The sequence below is a fragment of the Heterocephalus glaber genome, unplaced genomic scaffold (genome assembly GCF_053883595.1).
Source record: "Heterocephalus glaber isolate CG9 unplaced genomic scaffold, H.glaber_assembly_v1.0 deba00001550, whole genome shotgun sequence".
Taxonomy (NCBI): domain Eukaryota; kingdom Metazoa; phylum Chordata; class Mammalia; order Rodentia; family Bathyergidae; genus Heterocephalus; species Heterocephalus glaber.
The window spans coordinates 14,291,483-14,317,037 of record NW_028258343.1 but is presented as its reverse complement, the minus strand read 5'-3'; the positions used below and the strand labels follow the sequence as shown (position 1 = coordinate 14,317,037).

Here is a 25,555-nt window from a genome sequence, read left to right as displayed (position 1 = left end):
TATGCTCCCAAGAGGTCCCAGAAGCAAAAGAAATATGAAGCATTAGGACAAAAATGAAAAAAAGGAGAAGAGAAAGACTGGGAGAGAGGAAGAGAATCAAAGTCAGCAGATACAGCAGAAATCCATGCCCACATCTTCTACCACCCCCGAGCGTGGTAAGAACCCAGACATCATGCTACAGAGTGCACCCAGAAATGGCAAGTCCCAGGCAGCAGGGGCCCCAGTATAGAATTCCCAGGTTCCTGTATAGAATTTGGGGACTCTTATGGTTTAGATCTAAAATCCTCCCCAGCACCTCGTGAGCTCATAGGCAGGGCCTTCCGAGGGAGACTGGACTACGGGACAGCATAGCTGACTTGATATTTTCAGGCAGGGTTTGGTGAGAAGATGGGGTTCACTGTGGGTGCTGCTTGGAAGGTCTAGCTCCCTTCCTGGGCCCCTCCCTTGACTCTTCTGCTTCCCACCCCGTGACATGAGCATCTTGTCTTCCACTATGCCTGCTCTCTTGCCTGACCATGGACGTTCAATGTGAGCCAAACTAAACTCCACTGAATCGTGGGTGTCAGGTATTGTGTCCCAGAGACAAGAAAGTGACTAAGGCAGGGATCTCCGAGGGCTTTGCTGTTGAGGATGTCAGCAGAAATCAGGCTGTACTGGAGGTCAGATTCTTCCAGCTCGCCAGGACTGCATCCATTCTGATGTGATGGGGAAGAAGCAGCAGGCCCCAGGGTTATAATGAATGAAAATTAAAACACGGCAGCAGTGTGGTGCGGCGCTAGACTGTGGAATGTGACATCCACCAGCTCCCCTGCAGGTCCGCTGTCCCTCACACCTTACTGCACATCTGAGTGAAAATCCTGTTCTCTTTCTTCCTTTGGAATCCAAACAAACTTTCTAGATCCCTGTTCCATAACCCTTCAAGCAAACTCCTCTCTCTGCAGTTCAGTTGTATCTCAGGGGTTTGCAGTAGGGCTGATTCAGAGCATGCCCTTTCTATCATCAGGAGAAAACGAGGTAACAAGTATGTTGGAGACTACAGGGAAATACAGAGTAGATGAGGTGTTGAATTTATAGAATTGATGGAGATCACCTTCGTTGTGTGCAAGGCTTGGTGTCATACTCAAAATCACAGATTGCTTTTACCAAAAGAAAGAACATTGCCTGAAAATAGATGAGATGTCCTTCTGGAGGATGTTTATTTCTTCTTTCCTTCTCTCCTTTAATAAGATTAATGAAATCAAGTAGTGCATTCAAAGAATCTACACAATGCCTATGGGCAGGATAGGAAATTTTGTTGTCATTGTTATTTGTATAAAACAAAAATACTCATGCATCAAACTTCTTGTGTCTCAAGGATAAAATTCATATAAAAAGTACTCCAGCTCCAGCTCCAGGTTAGCAGCCCACTTCATATGCAGTAGATTGTCAGGAAACATAAAGCCCTAGAGACAGAGAAAAGGAGTTTTAAAGAAAGAGAGACATTTCCTCAAATCCGTGGAAATTAAAAACATATAAATTTCATTACACGATTTACCATTGCTACCAACTCATATACTATTTTTAGCTTTATTTTGCCTTTTCTTTTTTTAAAAAAAGTCATCTTGCAGCTACTAAAATATTAATAGGGGCACTGGTCAGCCTCCATCTGAGCTCAGACACCCTGGTGGTCTGTCCCACGCCCCGGGGTCGCAGTCTGTCTCTGGAGCTCGTGCAAGGCTCACATGCAGGAGGTGGTGTGGTGGTAGCCCTTGTCCCTCCACCTGACTTCCATGTGGGCATTAAAAATGGAAAACCAGGGCTGGGAATTTAGCTCAGTGGTTTTGCCGCCTACTGCGCAAGCTCAAGGACCTGAGTTTGATCCCCGGTACCAAAAAAATGTTTTTAAATGGAAAACCATTGGGCCAGGGATTTAGCACAGTGGCACCATGCCTGCTTTGCAAGTACAAGGTCCTGAGTAAGATCCCCAGCACCAAAATGTCTGTAGGGGATGGTGAGAATGTACCACTCTGAGGACTCAGAGTGAAATTGCTCTTCCTCACAGATCTCCCCAAGAGAAACTACAGCTGTGGCTGTGTCTCACTAGAAATACACATCAAAAGCAAAAAGGAAAGTGATGCCTTTGAGCATTAATTTTGGTTGCTGGAAATCTTGGATTACAACCTATCTTTTACGCCACTCCCAGATAACACGTAAGTCTGGTCAACTTTTTTTTTGAGTCTCTATATCTAAGTTTTCTACAACAATATATCCTATAGCATCAAGGATTGCTAGTTACATGGGTGCAGTGCATACCCTATACCATTAAGGACTGTTGCACAGGTGCACTTTGGACAGTGCTCTGTTGGGATTGCCTCAGAGTCAGAATGTAAGAATGGTTTCCCAGCAATGTCAACACATGGTTAGCTGGAAACCTTTTATTCTTTCATTTCTCTTTCTTTGTTTTGTTTTGAGACAGCTGGTTATGCAGCACTTTGCAGTACACCACTGGTTTTAGGGAAGATGAGAAGGAGGGAGCACATGGATGCTTACACAGACAGAAAATCATGGCATGGCAAATGGGAATGAAGGCAGAAGAAAAGAGGTCCACAGAGGATATCCAAAGCAAAGAATGCCATTGCATGCCCCATCATTTCTCAGGGCTGTAGTCTGGTGTGGAGATCCTCAGACTGCAGGAGCCTACCTGTCCCACTCTTGTGGAACATCCATTCTTATGTGCTCCCTTTAAACTTAAAATTTACCAGCCATCTCTGAAGCCATTCATAAAAAACCACAGATTTTGTCAAGCTTTACCCAGATAAAACTTGTATATAACACAATAAATAATCTTGCTAGAGTATAATACCACATACTTGGAGACTGATTTAAATTTTTATGTTAAAAGTTCTTTACCAAGATATACTGGTAGTTCATTTTTTCCTTAAACTGTAAGGAAACTATTCATCTTTGTGTCAGCATATTAGTTTTCAAGTAGAAATACAAGGCCTACCTGTATTTTATTTTAGCTGCTGAGTTAATTGAGTTCTTGAGAGGTTGAAAAGCAATAAACTTCTTCCAAGAAACAGTATTTCACATCATTCACTACTTTAACTGTGAAGGGCAACCTAATCGCTACTGGAGATGACAGGTGTAACTTCTACATCGTTAATTTCCTCCCTTGTGTACTGGAAAGAAAAAGGAACATTTGGGGAAAGTAGGAAGTGAACAGTGCAAGGGAGTTATAGGCCCAAGACAACAATTGTACTGGTACAATCAGACCTTATCTGCAGAACAAAAACAGCCCAACAAAACGCACGGTACACATTTATTCTGAAAATCTTTGGGTCAGATTTCAATTGCCCTACAGTGAGGAGAATAAATGACCTATTGGACTAATCAATGCTTATTTAGCAACCAAGAGCAAACATGGTTCATTTTTAATGAAATGCCTCCTTTAGAGTACACTTCTTTGTAGGATAATAATGAAAGTTGCAAGTCTCTTAGGATGTTTAATAATAACTAAGTTCATCTTCACAGCCTCCGAAATACAATGTGATAGGCTGCATTAATGGCCTTAATTCTTCATTCTCCTATACACACACACCTTTTCCCATGAGACTGAAGTTCTTCCCACAAAATCATTCACTTCCCAGTCTCCAGCTCCTAGTTCACCCTTGCGATTTGCCAATCAGAAAAACAGGCAAAAGTTCTTGCATGCTTCCACTTCCCCTCTTGAGTTTCTATCATCAGGAAAATGAACACTTGAGGTGAACTATATAATTGCTTGCCTGTATAAATTGGAAATATCATAAGTGGAAAATGTCTTTAATGCATCTAACCTACTGAATATCATAGTTCAGCAACACAGTGCATTGTAGAGTGTGGTTTGTTTCCTCTGTGATCTTGTAGCTGACTGGGAGCTATAGCTCACTGCCACTCTCCAGCATCTCAAGAGAGTATTTTAACACATATCACTAGGCTGGGCAAAGATCAACACTGAGAACTTGAGGTATGGCTTCCACTGCTTTCAAACCACTATAAAGCCAGAAAAAATATTAAGTTGAACCATCCAAGGTGGGGACCTTCTAGATTCCCAGTAAGAGGAAGAGACAAATGAAGTAGAGCTGCCCCTGAGAACAGGCTCCAGCCTAGCCCAGCCTAGACCAGAGGCAGCAGCCAGCTCACAGATGCAAGAGCAGGCCAGGCAGGATGAACCGAATCCAGCAGCCCCACACTCAGGCCAGCTACATGACGATCATGTGCCACTGAGTTTTAAGGTGCTCAGTTACTTGCACAAGACAGCTGGCACACATACATATTTGACATTTCTCCCTTTCACGCTTACTTCTTGAAAAGGGAAGAGTTTTACCAAGGATTTCTTGATTAATATACAAGTAATTTTCTATTAGCATTTCCATTTTCCATAGAGCAATTTCCTTAAGAATCAACATTATCATATTTTATGTATCAAGTTTTTGGATTAACTCACTTCAAAAAACACTGACTCAGTACAAGAAACATAAATACATAGTAGGCACTGGGGACACAGAATGGACTAAGCCCTTACAGGCTCTCAAGGCCTGGTAAGGCCAACACAAATGACGAAGGCTATTGCCGAGTGCTTTCCTAAATCTAGCAGTGTTTAATTCTGATTTCTTATGTTGGTTGTATCGGCTTGTAAAGACCTGCCACATTTTTCAAAGCTTGAATTGTACAAAGGGCCCCAGAGATGCTGATATTATCTAATATTTGGAGATTTAACACAGAGACGAAGATGGAATTGAAAAGCAGGGGTCTGTTAAATCCTAGAAGAAAACAGGAAATAATCCATACCGTATTCTTTACACTGAAAGTGGTAGGACTGGATTTTTTTTTAGCTAACAAATATTTTCACAAAATTATCCGCTTCTCTCCATAGCTACAGGAAGTTCTCTTTTCCCAATTTCCTATGGAGTGCTATGAATTCAGTGCGTGATAAAAAAGGAACTGATGTTACTCTTGGAGCTTGGAGTGATTTGAGTAAACCATTTGAGTGAAAGAATGATTTTAAAAAGCCTCTGCTAATATTCTGTGTAAATATGCTCTTTATACTCAAAACCCATAGTAATTACACCAATGACAGAATAACAATCTTAGCGCTTTCTTAATGTTAATCTTCCTTTGTAGATAAGCCTCACAAATTTATTTTCTATAAAAGGATTCTTTTTTAATTTTTATTTCATTGGTACATTTTAGGTATACAATATAATGATATTCATTATTGGAAATTTGCACCTTTATATAATCTCTTGGTTCTTATTTTTCCCCTTTCCCCTGCCCTCCCTCAACCCCTCCATATTTACAAAGACTTTGTTTCCATTCCTTCATTTTCTCATATTAATTCCATTCCCTTCTTCCTTTTCCCCTACCCCTCCCACTTCCCCTTCCCCTTTGCCCCTTTTCTTCCTATTTCACATTATCTATTATACCTTTTAGTTCTTATTTACACTTTCAGTTTCTCACATTAGAGAAACTATTCGATATTTACACATGTGTGTCCTATTTATTTCACTTAAGAGTATCGCCTCAATGTGCATCCATTTAGCTATAAATCTCTCCTTTCTCATTTTTTATGGCTGAGTAGTACTCCATTTTATTTTAAAAACCCACTTTTTCTTTATCCAGTCTCCAGTTGATGGGCATTTGGGCTGTTTCCAAGTTTTAGCTATTACGAATTGTGCTGGTATGAACATGGGTGCACATATATCACTGTGGTATGATTCTTTTAATTCTTTGGGGAAGACACCCAGCAGGGGAATAGCTGGGTCAAATGGGACTTCCAGTCCTAGTTCTTTGAAGTATCTCCATACTGATTTCCACAGTGGTTGCCCCAGTCTGCACTCCCACCCGCAGTGGAGCAGGGTTCCTCTTTCCCCACAGCCCCACCAGCATTTGTTATTGGTTGATTTCATGATAGCAGCCATTCTTTCTGGAGTGAGATGGAATCCCAGCATTGTTTTCATTTGCAACTCTCGGATGACAAATGATGTTGAACATTTTTTCATATGTTTATTTGCTATTTCTACTTATTTGTCCGAGAAATGTCTGTTCATTTCAGATGCCCATTTTCGGATTGGGTCTTTAAATTTGGGAGGTCTGATTTTTTTAAGTTCTTAATAGATTTGAGATAGTAGACCTTTGTCCGAGGAAGAGCCGGTGAAGATTGTTTCCCACATTGTGGGTTGTCTCTTCACACTGCTGGTGGTTTCTCTTGCTGTGTTGAAGCTTTTTAGTAAGAAGAGATCCCACTTGTTGATTGTTTGTGCTAGTTCACGGGCAACTGAGGTTTTTTCATAAAAATCTTTTCCTACACCAATGTCTTCAAGCGTTCTACCTAACCTCTGTTCCAGCCGATTCAGCATTTCTATTTTAATATTTAGATCTTTAATCCATTTTGATTTTAGTTTAGTGCATGGTGAGAGATACAGGTCTAGTTTTAATCTTTGGCAAGTTGAAGCCCAGTTTTTCCAGCACCATTCATTAAAGAGGCTATCTTTCCTCCAGTGAGGGTGTTTGGCTCCTTTTATCAAAGAAGAGGTGGCTGAGTGTGTCTGGAGTTGTTTCGGCATCTTCTAACCTGTTCCACTGGTCCGCAGGTCTGTTTCTTTGTCAGTACCATGCTGTTTTAATCACAGTAGCTTTGTAGTATAGTTTCAAGTTGGGGAATGTGATACCCCCTACCATGTCTCTGTTACCTGGAATTGTTTTTGCTACTCTGGGTCTCTTCTTGCTCCAAATGAATTTTTGGATTGTTTTCTCAAGGTCCATGAAGTATCCTGCTGGGATTTCAATTGGGATTTCATTGAATCTATATATCAGTTTTGGAAGTATGGCCGGTATGGCCGTTTAAACTATGTTGATTCTTTCTACCCAGGAGCAGGGGATGTCTTTCCATTTTCTGATATCATCTTCAATTTCTCTTTTCAGAGTGCTATAATTTTCAGAGAAGAGGTCTTTGATTTCTTTTGTTAGGTTGATTCCTAAGTATTTCAGGTTCTTTGATACTATAGTGAAAGGAATTATTTGCCCTATTTCTCTCTTAGTGAGTCTGTTGTTCGTGTAGAGGAAAGCTATTGATTTTTGTGTGTTGACCTTGTAACCAGCTACTTGACTGAATTTGGTTATTAATTTAAGAACACTTTTGGTGGAGTTCTTGGGGTCTTCTATATAGAGAATCATGTCATCTGCACATAAGGACAATTTGACTTCTTCATTTCCTATCTTAATTCCTTTTATTTCTTTCTCTTGTCTAATTTCCATGGCTAATGTTTCCAAATCTATATTGAACAGGAGTGGTGATAGTGGACATCCTTGTCTTGGTCCTGATTTTAATGTGAAGGATTTCAGTTTTTGACCATTTAGTATGATATTGGCTGTGGGTTTTTCATAGATGGCTTTTATCAGATTGAGGTAGAGACTGTCTATTCCAATTTTTTTAGGCTTTTTATCATAAACGCATGTTGGATTTTGTGAAATGCTTTTTCTGCATCTATGGAGATAATCATATGGTTTTTGTCCTTGGCTCTATTGATATAGTGTATTACATTGATTGATTTTTGTATATTGAACCATCCCTGCATCCCTAGGATGAATCCCACTTGATCAGGGTGTATGATCTTCTTGATGATCTTCTGCATTCTGTTTGCCATTATCTTATTAAGGATTTTTGCATCTATGTTCATTAGTGAGATTGGCCTATAGTTCTCTTTTTCAGTTGAGTCTTTCTCTGCCTTGGGGATCAAGGTGATGCTTGCTTCCAGGAATGAATTTGTGAGTATTGCTTCCTTTTCAATTTCACTGAAGAGTTTAAACAGTAGTAGCAGTAGTTCCTCTCTAAATATCTTGTAGAATCCAGCTGTGAAGCTATCAGGACCTCGGCTTTTCTTAGTTGGTAAGTTTTTAATTACATTTTCAATTTCGTTGATTGATATTGGGTCATTTAGAATTTTTAGGTCTTCTTCATTCAAATTTGGTATTTCATACATATCTAGAAATCTGTCCATTTCTTCTGTGTTGTCCATCTTATTGGTGTATAGGTTCTCAAAGTAGGTATTGATGATCCTCTGGATTTCTGCTGGGTCTGTTGTAGCTTCACCCTTTTCATTCCTAATTGCATGGATTTGGGCCTTTTCTTTCCTTTTTCTGATAAGGTTGGCTAAGGGTTTGTCAGTTTTGTTGATTCTTTCAAAGAACCAACTCTTGGCTTCATTGATTTTTTGTATCATTCTCTTACTCTCCACTGCATTGATATCTGCCAAGATCTTTATAATTTCCTCCCTTGTATGAGCTTTGGGTTTGTCCTGCTCTTCTTTGTCTAGAAGCTTGAGGTTCAGCATCAGGTTGTTTAATTGGGCTCGCTCTGTTTTCCTATTATGAGTATTCACTGCTATGAATTTCCCTGGTAAGATTGCTTTCATTGTGTCCCATAGATTCCGATAAGTTGTATTGTCATTGTCATTTAATTGAAGGAACTGTCTGATTGCTTCCTTAATTTCCTCTGTTATCCATTGGTTATTCAGAAGTGTGCTGTTCAATTTCCATGTGTTTATGAAATTCTTGCAGTTTATTTTGCTATTGATCTCCAATTTGATAGCACTATGGTCTGATAATATACAAGGGATAACTTCAATTCATTTGCACTTACTTAGACATGTTCTATGAGCAAGTATGTGGTCTATTTTGGTGAACAACCCATGTGCAGCTGAAAAGAATGTGTATTCTGATTTTGTGGGGTGGAACACTCTGTAAACATCTGTTAAGTTCATTTGTTCAAGAGTTCGATTGAGTTCTAGTATTTCATTACTTATTTTTTGTCTAGTTGATCTATCTATTTGTGACAGTGGGTTATTGAGGTCCCCCACTACAATTGTATTAGTGCATATATGACTTTTCATGTCCGTTAGTATTTGTTTTATATAGTTGGGTGCACTAGCATTTGGTGCATAGATATTTATGATTGTCATCTCTTCCTCTTGGATTGTTCCCTTTACAAGGAAGTAATATTCTTCTTTGTCTCTCTTAATCAGTGTTGGTTTGAAATCCACTTCATCTGCAAAGACAGGTACTCCTGCTTTTTGGGGGGTTCCTGTCATATGGAGTATTGTTTTCCACCCTTTAATTTTCAGTCTATGAGTTTCTTTTGAATGAAGTATGTTTCATGTATGCAGCATATTGTTGGATTTTGCATCTTGACCCATTCTGCCAGTCTATTTCTTTCGATTGGTGAGTTGAGACCATTAACATTGATGGTTATTACTGATACATATTGAGTTATCATTGTCATGAATTTTTCTTTTTGTTGGACTCTCCCCCTTTACATTTAATTTGTTGTTGTGCCAGATGGATTCATTCTGCTGGGCTTCCTGGGGTTGTGATCCTCATTGTCTTTTCCTAGGATTTTGTCTAGAATTTTTTGTAGTGCTGGTTTTGTATTCATGAAGTTCCTAAGGTGCTCTTTGTCATGAAAGTATCTTATTTCTCTATTAATTTTGAAACATAGTTTTGCACTGTACATCAATCTGGGTTGGAGGCTGTTTTCCTTTAGAGCTTGGAATACATCACTCCAAGCTCTTCTTGCCTTGAGGGTTTGCATTGGGAAGTCTGCTATGATTCGGATGGGCTTTTCTTTGTATGTGATTTGTTTCTTTTCTCTCACTGCTTGTAGCACTTTGTTCTTCTTGTTTCTGGAATCTTAACAATTTTATGCCTACATGTAGATTTTTTTTATCAAGGCTAGTTGAAGTCCTATGTGCCTCACTTATCTGTATGTCAAGTTCTTTTCCCCTCCTTGGGAAGTTTTCTGCCATCACTTCTGTGATCAGTTCTTTTATGTCATCTGTACTCTCTTCTGTTGCTTCCTTGACGCCAATCAGTCTTATGTTATTCTTCTTTGCATCATCTAGCAGCTGTTGGGTTGATTTCACGTGTTCCGTTACAATTTTAAAGCAATTTTTCTCTTTCTGGTCACTAATTGCAATCTTATCTTCTATATCTGAAATTCTGTCCTCACATTGGCTCATTCTGCTGTGTAGACTTTTGATGGAGTTTTTAATCTCTTGGAAATCTGTTTGCATCTGTTTTATGGATTCCATTTGTTTCCTTTGTTTAGATTCCATCATGTTCCTCAGGTCCTCTCTAGATTTATCAATCATGTCTTGCACTATGAGAACAATCTCTGCTATTATCTGAGAAATTATTTCTGATTTCATTTTTTCCAGATCCTCTTTTGTTGCCAGTTCAGGGAGTTCAGGTGGTTGGTATCAGATTGTTTCACCTCCTTTCCCTTTGGGGTTGCTGTAGGTGGTCTGGAAGTCTGGTTTTGAGACTTGTTTATGTGTCTTCTCATTTCGATGGGGGGTGGGGGCTGCTGTTGGCACCCATGTGGCTCACCTCCTCTGAGCTGGGAGTGGTGGAATGGTGGCCCAGAGGCCCCTTCCTCTGTGTTCTATAAAAGGATTCTTAATCTGGCTAAACCTTGATAAATTTGAGAGATTTTTCTGAAGGCTCTTTGTAGGGTTTTTAAATATTAAACCTTCCCTTTAAGACAAAAACTATGGATGGTTATTTGATAAGAAAATAAAGTAAAATAATGAAAATAAGTGGTTGGTGGTTATGTACATGTCCAAACTCATTTAATTCTCCTTGTCACCCTATGAGACATATGCTGAGACCATCTTCCCATGACAATAAAGGCAGTAGGACATGAAATGGTTTTCCATGTTGCCTAAGGTCACAGAGCTAATAAGAAGAGACAGAACTTAAAGGCAGAAATTCTGGGCCCCGAGTCCTTGTGATACCCCAAGACTGAAGGGCCTGACTTGACTTACAAAAAAAGCAAGGGGCTGTCCAGTCCCTCTACAACCACATACCCTTTCCATGCTTTGAGACTGACTTACTAACATTGAAAGTAGAGGGGCAGGGAAGACTTCTACATGCAAGGCTGTGTGTTAATGTGCTGAAAATACTCTTATCAACAGGCCAACAATCTGGGTCATTTGTAGGAAAATGGATGCACCATGAGACCATAATGTTAAGAGAAATAAATCAGACACACAAGCTGAAATGTTGCAAGGTCTCTCTAATATGAGAAACCCAAATTATAAATAAAGAGCAAATAAAGATAGATAATAGGAAACAGGGAGTAGATATTTTGCAAAAGAGAAGGGGATCAAGAGATGGGGTGAGGGGAAGAAAAAGGAAGCAGTGTCATGTACATGTTCCAACTCCCCACTGTGAGTAAAATCGTCATGTATTGCAAATATGGACTAATAAAAGTAAATTTTTTTTTAAAAGTCAACAAAATATTTGCCTTCCATGGCTTTTAATTTAGTGAAAAGAGTACCTAAATGAGCAAACAAATAAAGTAAAATATAAAATATACAATCTTACCTAGAAGTACAAAGAGTTCCCAGAAGAAATGGCATTTAAATTGAGACCTGAAAGGTGAACAGGAGCCCACCAAAGAGTAGCCAAAACATCATTAGCAAAGCCTAGGAGGCAGAGAGAGACCCGAGAGCAGTTTCCTCCTCCTGCAGTGTGTAGCAGGAGGAAGAAGGTGACGAGACAGGAGTTGAGAGGAGGGAGTTTATACCAAGGTAACAGAAAGTGGTTAAAGAATTAAGGAAGGGAGTCCTGTGATTAGAGTCACATTTTTATAACTTGGTAATAAAATGCACATTTTGGGTAGGGTGGTCTGGGCCTCCCCATTTCTAGTTTGTAGGAAGAGTTCCCATCACCCCCCTCTCTGTAGAAACTCAGGGCGAGGTTCCAGCAACATCCACAGACTCCACATGCAGTGATAGCTTTGTCTGCTCTGCTTCCTCCCGTCTTAAGAAACTCCTCCTTCGTTTCCGCAACTCACCCTTTTCTCTCCTTTCACTCTTCATCCACTCCTGTCAGACTTTGGCCCCCTTTACTCTGCTGAAACCTGTCTGGTCCAGGTCCCTGATCCTAAGGCTGCCAGTCCAAGGGTCACTTGGCCAGCCCTCTTCACAAGAGTCCATACTTGGGGCCAAACCTCAACTGAAAGCACTTCTTCCTGCTGGTTTCTGTGAGCCTTGGAGCTGTACAATCTACACCTACCTCATCGCTTCTCCTTCATGACATCCTTGGCTGGCTCCTCTGCCTTGCTGGGTTCAAACTTCATTTGGTAGCACATGTGGAACTCTCTGCTCTGCCCTTCTCATCTACACCCTCTTCTGAGCTGATCTCATCACAGAGAGCAACTCCAACCTGACATCTCCTGAATTTTCACTCTACACTGAGGTGGCCAGCCTGATCCTCAGCCTAGGGTAGCTGAAAGCATCAGTGCAAGACATGATGAAAGGTAAACCATGCACATTCGAAGTTTTAAGGGGTTATTGCAATCCTTATTGCAATACAGTAATTTCTTATGAGCAAACAGCAATATGTGAACGAGGAAGCAGCTAAACCACTAGGAGCTTGGATTCTGCCAGAGGAGTTTGAAAGAAAGCAAAGCAGAGCAAAGAAAATTTTGGATTGGATATAGTATGAAGTGTTGCCTTATTTGGACTATTTTGGTAGAAAGTCCCAATAACATTATGTTAATATTATCATTCATATACATAGGAACCCAAGGTGTTAGAGCTACCTTGTCTAATGGTCCCCATTTTATTTTACCAAAGGTAACCAAGACTCTATAATATGAAATTTTAGGTTTATAGCTTTCACAGAGAGGTGTTTGTTAGTTTCACAAATTCTTAGGCATACAGATTAACAGAGATATAGAACAAAATCTCAATTTTTCCCAGAAAAATAAGTCTACTCTTAGAAGCAGATACATAGTCCTGTATGCTATTTTATAACCTTTAGAATTTTATCCCAAATCATGCTTATCAGAAGACAGAAAGCAGCTAAGCTGACCAGTGATGCCTGGGATGACCTAACTAGATCATTGGTTTTGGTTCTAATGAAAGCTTTTAGCATAAAAGTGTCAATTCCAATTTTTCTCTTAAGATGAACATGAAGAATGTCTTCTGTTTTAAGATATAACGAGAATTTTAGATTTCCTGCTGAGCTGAAAAGACAAAGATGTACTTTCTAATGTGTGTTGTGATGTCAACCAGCCATGTAAACTTCATATATAGAACTATAGGAATTTTTCATGAAAAAAGCCTGAGATCTGTGGGGTTAAATGATTTGCTCAATTAGAAAAGGCTAAAGAGAAAAATTGAAGACATTGTTATTTTCATCCTCACTTCATACATTAACCATTTGTGACTTTCGTTCCCATACTTTTTAAGTAATGAAGCCTACTCATTCCTAAATGCACGAAAGCCTCATCTTTCAGCTTTAACAAATAAGAGATGAGAGAGTTGCAACCTTCTCTCCCATGAGACCTAGCGACAAAGCCCCTTCCCTGAGATCGCTCCACTGCCAGCCATGGAATTGGCCCTTGGACTTGAACTATGCTAGTATGCTTGCTAATCAACAACCCTGCTTGTTCTCTGAGTCACCCACACCAATAAGAGTGCTGTTTGAATACTACTTCGAACTGAAGTGGCGGACCATCCGTGCACATGATCAAGCCAGGGTCTCCAAGAATAACCTGGACAGCTTCCGCATGGAGCACCAGCTGCCCCTGCCCCGCACATCTATTACGCTTCTACTATGAAGCAGCCTCCATTCTCCCCTGCTCTCATCTCACCACTTCCTCCAGGAGTCTGCAAGAAAGCTGATGCTGTGGCTCTGAGGGGATGTGTGGAAATTAGCAACATTGGCCTGGGCAGTGGCCCAAGGTCTCCTTGACCAGATTCTTCCCATTCCCCTGGTCCATTCACCCCACTCCTTTTTCCATCCAGAGCAGAGCCCTCCCATCTTCTGAAGCCCAGTGAGTGTTATGTCACCTCTAACTGTCCTCTGACGCGCCCACCCATGATACCACACTGTCACTCTTCCTACATGCATGCGGGCGCGCGCACACACACACACACACAAATGAAAACTGAAAATCACATCCCTGAATCTCAGCTAAATGACAGAAGAAAAACAAGTTAATTACATTAACTCACACCGTTCATTCATTCAATTTGAATTTCTTGAGGGAGCAGGTGATTGAGATATCATTCAACTTAGATTTCTTGCCCTTACGTCAGATAGAAAAGGCGTGACATTGACAGAGATGAATGATATCTACAAACTAACTAGGGAGAAATAGAGAATTACTCATCTCCCAGAAGTGTTTTCAACCCGAATGATTTTCACTCAATGAAAATTTTCACTTGGTAAACTATGGTGTGTGGAAGCAATGGGAAAAGCAGGAGAAGGAACAGCTGGTAAAAAAGAGAAATTTACCTAACTCCTGCCCTTTATGCTCTCTTGATGCTTATACAGAAGCAGCAAGAACAGAGGGGAAGTGTTCATAAATCCTTTTTCTCTCCAAATGGAGGGATGAGTTTTATCAAATTCCCATTAAACCTCCAAGCACTTTGTCACTGTAACCCAGAGGATGGCCCTCGACACCATGGTAAGGGGTGAAGTGGTCTAGACAGATGGATCATGAGAAATAGATTCTTCTCATGGTAGGAACTGGACCATTCTCATTTTTGTGTCCCTAAAATGGCCAAGTACAATGTCTTATATAAAACTGATCATTGATAAATTAAATTTCTACTGGAAGATCTAGTGAGGCATAATTGGGTACAGAAGAGTCCTTTCTCACCTACAGCCTACAATGGCCCCATTTGCAATACTTTTATGCCTCATGAAAAGGGACAGCCTTTATCACAGGGCAGATACCACTCTGCCTGATGGTGTACTAGGTGCTGCCTACCGACCTAAGAGCATAAGCATCACCTCTAACCAAGAAGCGCAGAAACCATGGCTCCTGGCCAGAATCATGGCCTCAGCAAGTTCCAAGTCTTCCCGGATTCCTTACCCCTTTATGCAGCACCCCATGTGTATCTGGGTTACCCTCTTACAGGGGGTTAGTGATAGTCACCCCACAAGCAGCCCAGTACCAGTTACGAACATCCTATATGTTGTTGTGCATTGTATCCATTACAATACTAACTCCTTTCATGCATTACAATTTCTCAGGCATTATAATTTTCTCACTCTAAGCAGATACTGGTTTAAACCAATTAACAATGCTATCTATAGCTCCTTTTAAAAAGAATGATCTATAGAGGAGCAGCAATGACATTTCAAAGGTAGAGACTGTCCTTGAAAACTGCTTTATAAGGAAAAGAAGAAGAAAAAGAAGGGTGTTCTGTTTAAGAACAAGTATCACATTTATGTTTAAATGTTTTTTATTAGGACTTGACACCATTCAATCAACCAACACACACGAAGATTTTGAACAAAGAAACTAAGAAAGGGTAATCATGATGATCCCATTTTAGATCACATGCATGTATACCTTCTACTGCTCATGAGCTGTCAGATTTTACTAAAGTAGTAATTAGCTATTCAAACAGAACTTCTCTATCATGCTAAGCAGCATAAGGTGTTGACCTTTGCGCACATTTTTATAATGATCTTGCATCTTTAAAAGGGAAATTATTAACAAAAAAAAATCACTGTAAGTCTAGGGAAATAGTTCCCACTCTGAAGTTATTTTGGTAATACTAGGAAAGAAATGCATTTCTAAAATACAGTAAATGTGCTGATTGTGGATTTGGAGTCTGAACTTTTGACCAAGGGGAATCAGCCAAGTGGCAGACTATTTAATTGAAGAGAAGTAGCTACTGGGTGGCAGAGGAATTTCTGATACTTCAGTGGCCCTGAGTAATGCCCCGTGATCTCCATACAGCCCTAATAATCAGGGTCTGGGAATGAGGCTTTCCGCTCCTTTTCCCTTTACAGAATCTTAATAAATGCAGATGTTTGGAACTTCAGAACCACAAACTTGAACTCACCATCTAAAATCACTGAGATGAGTTGATCATTTTCTGTGATGGTTAAGCTTGATTGGTGTGGGGAACTACCTCGGGATCGATGGAGCACACGTCTGGTGTGTGTGGGTGAATCATGGCAGTGTGGCCTCGGGTACTGTCTCTGGTCCTTCACCCCTTTCCAATCTGGCACTGTTCCCCTGTTCTGTTTCCCCATGAACTAAGCATCATTGCTCCACCAAGCCCTTCTGCCATGATATTCTCATCTTGTAGCCCATGGACAATGTACTGAATCCCTTGAAACTTTAGGCTAAATTAAACTTCTCCAGCTTTAAGTTTTCAGTGTTGGATAGTGTGTCCCAGCAACACAAAAGCTGATTAATACAATTTTTAAAGCCACTTACTGTAAAACTCAAGAACATTGAAACACCTGATTAGCAGAGGGTTTTTTTTTAAGTGTTCTATCTCTATTAATAGTACACTTTGGTAAAAGAAGATTTAAAAACCCCATAAATTGCAACATGGAATTAAGGCTTTATAACCAAAACAAAGACTACACAAAGGTTTAAAAACCTACTACTGATAGGAATAAAGTCTCATAAATATTTTTCATAATAACCTCGCACCTTTCAAAGCCCTCCAACAGTAAAGACTTTTACAACTCAAGTAGATCAAGGGAAAATTTCCTGGTGATAGATGACATATCAAATACAGAAATAATAAACCTGGGTAAATAATTTCCATATAAAACAATAACAATCAATCACCTAATAAATATTGAATATCTATGAACAAAACAATGTGCTAAGATAACTCACGATAGCCAAGATATAGAATCAAACTAAATGTCCATCAATGGCTGAATAAATAAGATATATAGAACACTATTTAGCCTTTTCAAAAGAAGGAAATCCTACCATCTCTAACAATATGGGTGAGCCTGGAGAACATGCTAAGTAAAATGTCAGGCACAGAAAAACAAATACCGCATGATCTCATTTATATCACAAGTGTACAAAAGTTAAACTCATAGAAACAGCAAATAAAACTGGTGTCTGCCACAGGCTGTGAGGATAGAAGGAAGAAGAGGAAGTGACATTCAGGGGACATGAAACTTCAGTTAGACAAGGGAAGTAGTGCAAGAAGCCCACCGAAACTCATGGTGACTGCAGTTAGTAACAGTATACTGCAGAAAAATTCCTGAAAGTAGACTTTAAATATTCTCACCACAAAAAGTACATGAAGTCATGTACTATGTTGGCTCCGTTTAGCCTTATGACAATGTATATCTATATTAAAATACTATATTGCACATTATAAACATATAGTTTTTACTTGCTAATTACAAAAGTATAGAAATCCAAAAATCCCCTTGCTAGATGTTATGAAGCAGTTTGAAACAGAACATGAATAATCCATCAAAGAGCTTTCAATTCCACATGAAGAATGAGAACCAACTCACAAGATAAATTCTGAAAACAGAAAAACTATGTTGCTGCTTGCTTAGTTTCACCAGGCCTGGATTTCTTACCCTACAAACAAGAGGAAATAACATATATTCCATAGGATCATATGAAAAGATGCTAGGTTAATGTAATAAAGTGCCTGGGGCAGTGCCTCATAAATGACAGCAGCAGCTGAAGGCTGATGCTGCCCCTGCTTCCTGCTGCTGCTGTTAATAAACAGATCGCACTGAAGAGAGGAACCAGGAAATTTCTCTTTTACACTTGCCCAGACCTGAAGGACCGGCGCCATTTGAATTCTAAATAAATGGGGGGAATGGTGTGTTCTGAAGCCCTCCCGGAGAGGGGCGGGCAGGAGAGAGAGCCCTGGAAATGCCCCCTCACTTCCTGCAGGTCTGCCCTGGAGAGCGACCACAGCCCAGAGTCCGAGGAAGTTGAGACAGGGATTCGGGCCCAGGACAGGGTTGCCCACAGAACCTCTTCTCTTAACTGTATATTTCTTATTGTTATTCCAGGTGTTAGAAGGCCAGAGGAAAGAATAAATTCAATCTTGCCCTAACCTCCCAGAACCAGACTTCCACATTCCAGTAGAAATCAGCCCAAAATGCAGCAGAGAGCTGGGTGGGAGGGAAGCAGACTGGGCCCTGGGCCTCTGTTCTTCCCAATCTCTCTCCCTTTATCCATTGTCTTCCATTTCCTGGTTTCACCCAGAAAACTCTCCCTTTCCATACCCTAGTCCTCCGACTTGTGAACTCAAAACTGATTTACCTTTCTCCCAGTCCTCTGGATGCCCTAGAAAACAAAAATTGTGGTGTTGGGTTTCCAATTACATAAAGAAAAAACTTTTTTTTCTCCCCTTGTAGGTTCTTTAACTAGGGCCCTGCAAGCTAGCCTGACAAAGGACAGAGTAACGGGTGGGAAAGCATACAACCCGTGTGGCGTCTTTTTCTGATGTTTTTATGTGACACAGTGGCCTTCCTACAAAGAAGCAAAAGTCCCCAAGAAGTAGATAGACCTGAGAACTTATGTACTCTTTTCTTTTTTAACAAAAACCAATAAATTGTGGAGCCATAACAAGGCAAAGGGAAAAGCTTCTGAAAGAGGGTTACAGCTGAAAACCGTGGGAAAGTAAATACTTGGAGACACCACCACAAGATAAAGGCTGTCTTAGCCAGGGTTGTTGGTGTGGCTCCTTCTCTATGCCAACCTCCCATACTCTTCCTGTCTGTAAACCTCCCTGCAGAGGGGATTTATGGCTGTCTATTTCTCAGTAGTCCCTGCTTTTAGTCGGATAAGGGAAGCTCCAGGGAGGCTTTAACATCTGTTGAATCTCAAATATTTTCAGCTCAAAATAATCCATATGCCAAAGTGGGCATACTTTGGAGTAGCACAGTCTGATCCCCTTCAATTACAATGAAATATAAACAAGACAGAGCAGTAAAAATTTTCAAGCTTAAGTGCCCGGTCCAGGCTCCCTTGACATACTCCACATCCCCTTTGAAAAAGACAGGAAGATTCTCACAAAGATAGTATTTTTGCTGTCGAGTTGTTATTTAAAGTCTCTGGGTGCATGCCTGTAAGGAGAACTCATAAAGGGCACCTTTATTAATAAATCTTGGACTAGAAAATGCACATAAAAGCTTTTAGACTAACTTTGCTAAGATTCCTCTCTTTGAGATAGGCAGAGTCATGGCATAAATTCTATGATATTTTAGAGAGCAGGAGTGCAGAATATGTATTAATTTTTTATTTGTCACAGCTATCTCATTTTTTCCCTCGTGATCTTTAATAAACCTATAATTCTAAATTTACTTTTTAAGAATATTTCTGATTCAGAAAGAGAAATTACCATTGTAGACATCAAACAGAACCTTTGGAAATTATGTCCCATGCCCAACTTCTAGACAAGGAAGAAACCAAACTTGTTTTAGTCATACTACACAAAGGACTACCTCTAAATTTTCAGGAATCTGTGGTTCGCATTATAATGCTTCATTTTCAAAACAAAACAAAATAGCTCCTGTTTTTTAAAATGCTTATTACAAGTTTCATGCCAGGGTTACTACATGTCAATAGCATATGCGTCTTTCTGTATTCCAACATCACCAACATTTTTCTAGTTCCTTTAACACCCTGGGTTAGGCTTAAATGCAAGTTACTATGGCAACAGAGATAATTGTGGCTGCTTACCCCAGTATGCTCTTTATAAATCACATTTTTGAGGATAATTTTTCTAACAAAGCATTGTTTAAATTGCTTCAAGTTATAGTAATTACACTCTCAATGATAAACATCAGAGTACAGAGAAACACAAATTTCCACCCAGGGTTACAATGCTGGCCGCAGGTGCGTGTGGTTTTATGGAGTGGCTCCTGGCCACTTCTGGTCCACACACATTGCCATGGGTTCTCGGCAGGATAGTGGAGCCATCGCACTTACAGCAGCTTTGTACTATGGCAAACTGTTCACACTGTCTTTTCCCTTCACTTCACTTATTTTCTATCTGTGGTACTTCCCTGTGTTGCATGAAGATGGCCTCTTCAGTACAACTAAGGTGAAGAGCCCTTATTTTTTACTAGTAATTTATTTCATCCATTAGAATTTTTTAGTACTTAACTTGTCACACTTGGTTCCAACTTGCTTTATACGTTTGTATCAGGGTGGCCTCCAGGGGATTTCTACTGGACAAGGCTGCAATCATCCCACAGCTCAACTGGAGGTGAATGATACACTTCCAAATTTACCAGCTGTCAACTGGCTTCACTCCCTCCTGGTTACTGGCCCGGGCCTCCTTCTGTTCCTGCCACTGGGTTCTCCATAGAGCAGTTACAATATGGTAGCCTCCTTCCCCGAAGTGAGTGGCCCAAGGGAGAGGGAGCACAGGGAGAGAGAGAGGGAGGGAGGGAGTCCCAGCCAAGAGCAGCCAAGACAGAAGCCTCATCTTTATATAGCCTCACATCTGAAGCAAAATCCTACCACGTCCATGGCATTCCATTCATTAGATGTGAGTCTTTAAGGCCTGCCCATACTCAACAGGAGGACATTAAATGCTACTTCCAGAGAGTAAAGGCATAAAAGAATTGTGGACATATTTTTTAAGCCACCATGGTATAAATAGTAAGTGTTAGCTATTATTTTACTTCTGATGCTTTTCTAAAACCTGCTGTGGCTAATAGAACCTTAAGACATTAGTATGTTTCTGTTCTTCTCTTGTATTTCCCCTTTTCTCTCTCAGCAAGTAATGGGCCAGGGCCTCACGTCCTCCAGGGACTTACGTGGCTGAGGGAAAACCGGAACTGGCCCACAACTACCCGTGGCTTTGGCTTTACAAAATTGTTAACTGTTCTGAGGGATTGCTGGTTAACATGAATATAAACAATAAAATATATTGTTTTCTAGCATTCTATGAACTGGAAATTGTTATTAACTCCTTAAACTCTTATATCTGATTTACTATAGCACATTGTCTTCATTTGTTGTATAAGTTAGAGCTTGCTGTATATGAAATAGAAATTGGGGAAAGATGTTATAAATACAGAATGGAGATATGCATTTGATAAATACAGTGCTACAGTTCTATATTTATTATAATAAACACAGAGCAAGAGTTCTGGTCAATAAAATTCTGAACAAAATGATTTCTATTATATCAAAATCTTATGCATATTTCAGTAAAATAGCATTTAGCCACATAACTCAACCTTTTTAGAGTTTGTTATTGCTATTGTCTTGTTTTACTTTAAAGAGACAAACCTCAGTCTTTCTCTCTCTGTACACACATACACATTATACACAAACATACAAGAAGTGCAAAGATGTTTTTCTCTTACATTTCTTCTAATTAAAAAAGTAAACGTTCTGAAGGCCCAAAATGTGAAAAGTCCAAAAAAGTCCAAAGAAGAAGAAAATAGACTACATAATCACCCAAAGACATATGTTTGTAACCTTTTCCCTATACTAGTTGAAATGACACAGTACATATGTTGTCTATACCATGCTTAACATTGTAGCATGTTTTCTGCCTTCATTAAGAATCCTCAGATATGTGAAGAAATCAAGAAAGTAAATGAAGCTTAAAACAAAATAAGTTGCAGACTTATACTCATTTAACCAGAAAATAGGCTAACTGAATTCGGAGCATGCAGGGACATTTGCATAAGAAGTCAGTAGCATTCAGGTCTGTGTATCTCAGATGTTTACCGAATGCCTAATACCTGACAATCATAAGGAAAGAGTTTCTAAGACAGCTCTTGACCTCAAGGAACTGAGAATTTACTTGAAAAAGCAAAATTTTAAAACACCCAACAGTTTAATAAATGATAATGCAAAGCAATGTATAATCAGGAATCCAGAGAATACACAGGGCTGACCGGCATGAGCCTTCAGGGGTGGAAAGACCCCAGCAGGCCTGCCGGGAGGTCCAGGACACAGTGACGGGCGTCACACGCAAGCAGGGCTCCAGGGAGGGGCGCGGGAGACAGCCCCTCGTGTCTGCTGGCCTGCACTCCTTCCGTTGATTGGCACATATAAAACTGGAGTGTGAACCAGAGGCGAAATCATACGTTCATGACTGCAAAGCTCAAAATGACGGGCTGCTGTGAAGGACTCCATGTAAGCGCACTGACAGTCCCCAAGGTGATGCAGACAGTTTCCCTAGACTTCTAACCAAAAGACGTGGTGGATTCTGAGTTCAAAATACTTATACGTCTTTCTTAAAACTATGGAAAAGATATTTTAATGTGTTTTAAATGGCTGAAAAGAAATTTTTAAAAATTCTCTGTGCCAGGCCTGGTGGAGGACACCTGTAATCCCAACACTGGGGGAGGCTGAGACAGGAGGATCACAAGTTGATCATAAGCCTGGGAAGTTTACCAACTTAGCAAAATCCTGTCTCAAAATTAAAAAATAAAATAAAGATGAGATGTGTGATGTATCTCAGTACAAAAGCCTTGGGTTTGATTTCCGGTACAAAAAAAATGAGAAACCAAAAATTAATGTTAATTAATTAAAATTTGAATTTTCTAGGATCAGAATTGAAGAACGTCTTGAACAAACATAGTCGATTGTTCACTATTAGAGTTACTGTTAAAGTTGTTACAGTAAAACTGAAACTACATCACACTCAAAATGAAGATCAACAGAAGCAGAAAGAAATACATATGCAGAAAAAAATCTACGATGCATTATGTTCTAGAGTGCAGCTTTCCAACTCTCCTATAGTGCCTAAGTCAAATACTGAGCAAGAGGCCAGGGATGTGGCTCAGCAGCACAGTGCATGCCTGGCAAGCACAAGGCCCTGAGTTCAATTCCCAACATCCCGATACCAAAAAAAAAAAAAAAAATTGAGCAGCGATACATTAAGAACTACAGCGGTTTTTATTTCCATTGTGCAATATGGGTAAGATTTTTTTCCTTGCTTAACATCCTTCATAAACTTTAATTTCTATGAAGTTAAAGTGTTTTACACTGTAACATTTAGTATCTAGTCATAGCCTTAGCAAATGAAAAAATTATGCTACTGTGTAACATCTAGAAAACCAATCACATTAGTAATGAATCTTGTTTCAAATCATTGAGTAATTGTTACAAATTTCCTTCATTTAGTATTATCATCCAAAAGACACTGAAAAGGAAAAATATGACCACTCAAAGACTCAGTAGCCAAAGGACAATTATAAATTATAAATTAGGTAAAAAAAGAGATGGCTGGAAAATATTTAAAAGGAAATAAAATAAAACAGAACTAAATCAAACCTTTTTGTTAGTAAAAAGCTCAACTTATGTGGCAGAAAAGTGAATTCACGACATGAAGAATAAACTTTAAAAGTTCTCCCAGAATGCAATGGAAAGGGGAAGAGATTTTTAGAAATTAGAGGAAAACAATTTTTGGAAAAAAGAAATAAGATATTTCATAATGATTACATTTGTGTTTCTGAGAAGAAAACCAAACAAACAAAAATAGCTATCAGAAGCAGCAAGGCATTAAGAACTTGTTGGAAATTGTTGAAATACTATACCTAAAAATGAAGATTAAAGAAGTTTACCAATCACATTCAGACTGTCAATTAAATGAATGTGCTACATCCTGAGTAAAAATTTTAATCACCACGCTGTAATTAAACCAGTTTGTTTATGTTTATGTTTATGTTTACCATATGCACTCATCTGCTGCTGCTGGTGATGTTCTGGCTCACCTTGGACACATAGGGATTCCAAATCAGACCTCACTCCCTTCGTGATTGGCTCAGATTGCACTGGAAAATACTCTTCTGAGTCACACTGTGGATCCATCAATCAACAGGTAAAACACTGCAGTCAAAGGAGATGATTCAAGGTCATCATCATTTTCCAGGCGAAGGGTTCAACTTCAGTCCTACTGCAGTGCAGAAAGTCCACCACAGCCAGGCACCACAGGCAGAAGCAATGTCTGATACTGAAACAGCATATTGAACCTACAGCTGGGGGCTGACAGGGGAGGTCATCACCGGTCACAAACAAGTCCAGTGCCTCCAGTGCCCAGGGTCCCTTCGGGCAGTACGTTTGGTGCATATGTACTCTTTTTGTGCCTGAGGCCATTATGAACACCCTGGGGTCTCCAGGAAAGTTAATTCTTGAGTTTCTACATCAAAATCCAAATGATGGTTAACAAACTACAACTGAAAAATAAAGGGGAAAAAAGTCCCAAGCATAAATTACCCACTGTTTACAAATTTTTAAAAACCCTCAATAAGCTGTCTCCCTAACAGCACCAATTGGCAAAAGTCTTTAGATCAATGTATATAGAATTTACAATATAAAGATTATGAACCAAGACTGCCCACAAAGACATTCTCAGGAACAAAAATGCCCTAAGAGCCTACATGTGTAGAAAAATCCTTGGAAAAATTACTAGAGGAAATACTGCAAACAAGCTGCATGAAAAATTTTAATAATTAATATTTCAAGTATACAAAAGGCCTCTTGAGACTTAATTCATTAAGTTTGAATTTCAAATTTAGAAAAACAGCTGGTCATGTTTCGTCAGGAATATTCAATAACTTGGAGACACATCTTCATAGACTTGCTCGTCTGTTTCTCTCCTGCTTCAGGGTTTCCTTTCCCCAACAATTCCAGAGACTGTTTCTCAGGGCCTACCTACACCCCAGAGATCAGCGAGAGCCCTCACCTTGTTTGATGATAGGACACATTACTTGACGAGGTTGGACTCCAGCTAAATGAAGTTAGGACACTGGACTGGGAAAAGCAACTCAACTAGAAATTTCTCCTCTCCAGACTCAGTCTCTTTTTCCCTCAACACACATGTTCAGAAGTTCCTGGGGGGAAAGTGGAAACTATTTTCATAGTCAGGCAACCTGGAAACATTTTCTATCTCTTTAAAGTTCTTTTTTTTTTTTTTTTTTTTTTTGGTACTGGGGATCAAACTCAGGTCCTTGGGCCTGCACAGCAGGCAAAATCACTGAGCTAAATCCCTGGCCCTAAAGTTTATTTTTAACGCCTTGCATCACTCAAAGATGATTTTTCTAGGTTTTAAAGATAAATATATAAATGTCTGTCATGAGTTCCCCTGCAGGAAGTCTGTTATGTCTGTGTCTAGAGGTCCCCTCAAAAGCCCCTCAAAGCCTCATAGCTAGGGCTTTTCAGGGGTGGGTGGATCTAGTGTGTGTGATGTTGGGATTGATTCATGGTGTAATGCTAGGATTAAGAGTGCTGGGATCAAGGGTGTGAGTGCTACCTGGCCTAAGGGCAAGTAACCTGGATAAGCTGTAAGGGACAGAAAGAGGCTTGTCCCTGCTGATCAATTTGCTTGCTTGCTTTGCTGCCTTCCACCCACTATGAACTGTTTCTCCTCTGCAGTGCCCCTCTGCCATGCCACCCTCTCTTGGAGCCTCCCAATTATGGTCTCTACAAACCATGAGCCAAAATAGCTCCTTTAACTTTGACTGTTGGGTAGTTTGTCTCAGCAACAAGAAAAAGTCACTAAAACAAGCTCCTCCCTCAAAGTTTTATAGTATCTCTCTATTCATTATGCCAAAAATCACTGCTTCCTGTGAACTTCTAAGTATATACAAATATGCAAAGAAAAAGGGATATAATTTAAAAGTATCAAATAATAGTTTTTTCTTGGTTGGTTTCTAGATTATTCTTATCTTCTTTACCTTTCAAATGTTCACTATATCTACTGATATATTATTAACTCAATTATAAATTATCACTATACTAATT

At 39.7% G+C, this 25,555-nt stretch overlaps 1 long non-coding RNA gene across 1 annotated transcript; it reads right to left on the bottom strand.

Moving 5' to 3' along the window:
* Positions 1 to 1,166: 1,166 nt before the first annotated feature.
* LOC110349473 (uncharacterized) lies at positions 1,167 to 24,731 on the bottom strand. The gene is made up of 4 exons (XR_002395432.2): positions 24,498 to 24,731; positions 23,527 to 23,641; positions 2,987 to 3,161; positions 1,167 to 1,442 (listed from the first exon to the last, which is right to left on the bottom strand). It is a non-coding gene; the product is annotated as an uncharacterized LOC110349473 (long non-coding RNA).
* Positions 24,732 to 25,555: the final 824 nt, after the last annotated feature.